Source organism: Nyctereutes procyonoides, unplaced genomic scaffold (assembly GCF_905146905.1).
Source record: "Nyctereutes procyonoides isolate TBG_1078 unplaced genomic scaffold, NYPRO_anot_genome, whole genome shotgun sequence".
Classification (NCBI taxonomy): Eukaryota; Metazoa; Chordata; class Mammalia; order Carnivora; family Canidae; genus Nyctereutes; species Nyctereutes procyonoides.
In genome coordinates, this window is record NW_026575049.1 from 4,480,199 (window position 1) to 4,484,843 (window position 4,645).

Genomic DNA, 4,645 nt, shown 5'->3' on the forward strand with positions numbered 1-4,645 from the left:
TAGACTTGATGAGAGCCTGAATATTTCTACCTAATAAGTAATCGAGTTGTTCAGCAGATAATACACCGCAAACTTGAACCCCACCAATCTAGCTGAGATAGGAAAATGGCCAGTGTGCGGACAGTGAAAGCAAAATTTACCAGGAGTTGCAATGATGATCGATCAATGCCAAGTGGTATATTTCTGTCAACATTCACAAAAGTAATGTTCCTTTGAGGATTGTTATTTTAGGGCAAAATAAGACTTCATTAGGGAGTTAAGCTATGTAGTAAGGGAAACATCTCCAGCATTCCACTTTCTATAATAAAAATTTTTATTCATACAACTCAAGAGAAAACTGATTAGCATTTTGACTTTGGAATGGCTGGAGGCCCTAGGTCAAAAGAACCGTCTCCATTAATGTTAGCTATTTTATAGATCTCATTACTAATCTTTAATCCTTGCTTAAAATTATGATATTGCCTTATTACCTGGAATTGTGATTTATAAATGATAGCAGTGTAAAAATGTCACTAATTCATAATTTTACAGAGTAGAGCTCATCAAAATTTTCTCTGATGTGTTTTACGAAAGGGGAAAAGCCCAAGCCCTTTAATTAATAACCTGTCCTGGAAAACCATCTTTCTAGAAGAGAACTGAAAAGACTTAAGGATAACCAATAATAGCCTGACATCCTCTTTTATTTCAAAAGAAATCATTTGCTATTAATAATGGTAAGCAGAGTTTCAGGACATTTTATGGGGGCATCACTCCTTTGCCTTGTCAGTTGGTTTTATGTTATAAAGAGGATGGTGATGGGGTGAACCAAGCTTGCAGGCATATATAACATTATAAAAGGGGAAGAATCTATGATGCTTCAACAGACAAGCCATTTCATTTTTGTCATTGAGTCATAGCAAAGTCATTGCTATCTGAGGAATTATTATAAAGCTATTATTTGCCATCTTAGACTTTATAGAACTACTTATATATAAGGTTAATATCAGTTTCTGTAATTACATCATACCAGGAAAATTTAGATGCAAATATCTAAAGTATTTTGTTCCATTCCTTAAAAATAAAATGTGTACATGAATTTTAATTTTGTCCACAAAATTAGAAATATTATGGTAGATTTTTCACTATTTGGCTGTAATACTGGTTGGTGAAAATTGTTACAGCTACACTAAACATATTCTTCCTTCATTCTATTCTAATACTCTCCTATCCCAGTAGTAGGAAGAACATCTAAGAGAAGGACGTGTGGGTGGCTTAGTTGGTGAAGCCTCCAACTCTTGATTTCAGCTCAGATCATGATCTCAGGGTTGTGGGATTGAGCCTTGCATCTGGCTCCATGCTCAGCGGGGTGTGTGCTTGGGAGAGAGAAATCACTCTCTCCCATTTCCCCAACCCCTCCCTCTCACTCTCTCTCCAAAATAAATAAATAAATAAATAAATCTTTTTTTTTTTTTTAAAGGAACTTGTAGAATACTAAGGAGCATTACAGCAACAAAGAACCAGTAGATAGAAACTTGAAAATAGAATCATAAATATAAAAATATTTGCATAGCATCCCTTCAATACCTTGAGAAGCAAAGCCCCCAAACAAAGATGAAATAGTTAAGAGATGGTTTTACCAGCCTTTGGCTGGGGGCGTGATCCTGAAGACCCGGGATCGAGTCCCGCATTGGGCTTTCTGCATGGAGCCTGCTTCTCCCTCTCCCTTTGCCTCTCTGTGTCTCTCATGAATAAATAAAATCTTTAAAAATAAATAAATAAATAAAAACAAAGAAAATATAGATATCTTAACATTCCAAATCATTTTGCCTTGAAATATCTCCAGCATGGTTAATATTATACCTGAAAATAAATACTAAGAAAAATCCTAATGGGGAAGGTTATCAGAAGCTTGTATATGCAAATGTATATCATGAGGACTCTGAATTCGCTCACGGTTACTCAACATCATGACATGTAAATCAGAAAAATGTCACCCCGATAAAATACCAGATAAGGGGTCCGAACTGGGTTCAGTCTCAAGGTGCAACACATGCCCTTTATCAGTAACAGTCCTGTCAACTGTCCACAAGTCCCTAGAAGTGGAGTAGAAATCACTGTTTCTCAGTGGACAAGATATTGGTCGCTGGGGCCAAGGAGGGAATGTAGGTCCCTGACTATCACCCACTATGTCATTGCCACTACCCAGTTGTGACAAACAGAAGAATGAAATGCTTTTACACATTTCCAAATGTGTATTGGACTAGATAATCATTTCTTAAACTGTGTTCTTAGTAATACTTTCCTGTGTGATATTAATTTGCATTACAAAAAAATAAAATGTGTTCATGGGCCAAGTATTATGTTTGCCACATAATGTATCAAATTGTAAAGCAGATTTCTTTTTGTAGGAATTTTCTGGTTAATATGCTCATGAACTGAAAATTTCACAAGGATGGGGGTGGGGCAAAGTATTTATAAAATATTCTAAGCTGATTTGACCAAACATTTTTTTTTTCAAAAACCACTTAAGAGAAGTGAACTACATGATCTTTCAAATTCATACACCACATTATATATGTTATAGCTCATAATTTTATTTACCCTGTTTTTGGAGACTCAATTTGAAAGACTAAAATGCCTGTAGAAAAGAAGCAAATATGCAAAATATTTTTATACACAAAGAGTCAAAATAAATCATGTAATGATAATATGAATGATTCTACATTCATAAAAGAACAGTAGCATAATATGCCAGTTTCCATGTTAAACCTTTTCTTTACCATTCTCTCTCTTTTTTTTAAGATTTATTTATTTATTTATTTATTTATTTATTTATTTATTTATTTATTTTAGACACACACACACACACAGAGAGAGAGAGAGAGAGAGAGAGAGAGAGAGAGGCAGAGATACAGGAGGAGGGAGAAGCAGGCTCCATGCCAGGAGCCCGACATGGGACTCGATCCCAGGACTTTGGGCCAAAGGCAGGCACCAAACCACTGAGCCACCCAGGGATCCCCAAACATTCTCTTTTTATAACAGCCCTACACAGAAAGTGATTATTTTTAATCTACTATTGGGAAAATGGAGACAGAGAGAAATGATTTGCTCAGGGTATAAGCTACTTGCTATGAAAAAAAAGATCTAAAATGTAGTTGTTCAAATAAGTCTTTTTTTTTTTTTTGTCACTGGCAAAATATAGATGGGTGATCAAGGGTCAGTCAATGGCTCAGACTCACAGAATCATACAGGGAATCAGGTTCCTTCTATCTAATTTCTCTTCTGGCCCCTACTGTTGCTTGTATTTGCATGGCGGAAGCTAGGTCACTACTATCATATCTATATTCTAGCCCCAGGAAATGAGGAAACATTGAGAAGAGGGAAAGTTTTACAGAAAGTTTCAGGCAAGGGAGTTTAAGAAAAAATCACCAGCATGTTCCTGCTCAAGCTTGGTTATGCAAGGGAGAAGTTCTATTACTGGAAGGAAGAAAGGAGGAAGGAAGGAAGGAAGGAAGGAAGGAAGGAAGGAAGGAAGGAAGGAAGGAAGGGTGGGTACTATAGGGAAATTTTCAAATCTGCCAAAAATGAAAGGGAGTGGGAGAGAAACGAAGAGAGAAAACCTATATACATCAAAACACAGTATCCTTCAAAATGCAAACCAAAATGCATAATGACAAAAATAATGCTATCAGAGATTTTATAAAGGTTGTACTTTGTGCCACACATGTTCTGAATACTTTGCATAAGTACGTTAACCCATTTAATTCTCATAATAACCCTAAGGTGTGTGTACTTATTATTATTATTATTATTATTATTGCCACTTCACAGATGATGGAAATGAAGCAGAGATTCAGTGACTTGTGCAGAATGACACACTAGTAAGCAGTCACCTAGAATTCTAAAATAGGTTGTCTGGCTCTGAAATCGATGCTCTTCAGTGTCCCGCTCTGCTGCCTCTCTACATCCCTTCTTCCATGAATAGAAGAGCTTTTTACACAAATTTGTTCATCTCATGCCTGACTATACTGTGATCCAAGTTAACAGTGATTCTGTTAGAAAAAGTTGGTAAGTGAAGATTTAAGTCTGTGATAAATATCTTTATTTTCTGTATACATTATGATAGAAATAATAAGAGATGAGATTTATCTTGTCTAGATCTAGATGGCACTGTACTATTTTTAACTCCAGTAGCTACCAGACCTTCATATTTAGCCATCATTGGATTTCAGAATTCAGTGTGATTTGTCTTTTCTTGGAAAATCACCATTTACAGCGTATCTGTTACGACAGATTCTGCATGTCAACTGTATAAACACATCTAAGTATGACATCAAGTAGAATATTAATACATAGTTTTGGGTATCTTCAAAAGCCCTGAATATTTAGCATCATGTTAACAGACCTCATGTAATTCTATTCTGGCCATCACTAATTGGGCTTACATTGTGTAGGAGTTTCCGGCTCCTTGTTCAAAATAGAAGACACCTATGAATGGAATTAACATTGCCCGGATGGAGTCTGTAGCAACAGAAGGGCAGTGGTACCAGTGTCCGTGCCACATAAGAAATTTTGGTCCACTCCCTATCTTGTTTATATTAGCAGTCTCTGAGAGAAAGCCTAACCACAGAAGGAAGAAGAGGGAACCTGAAGCATTTCATCATTG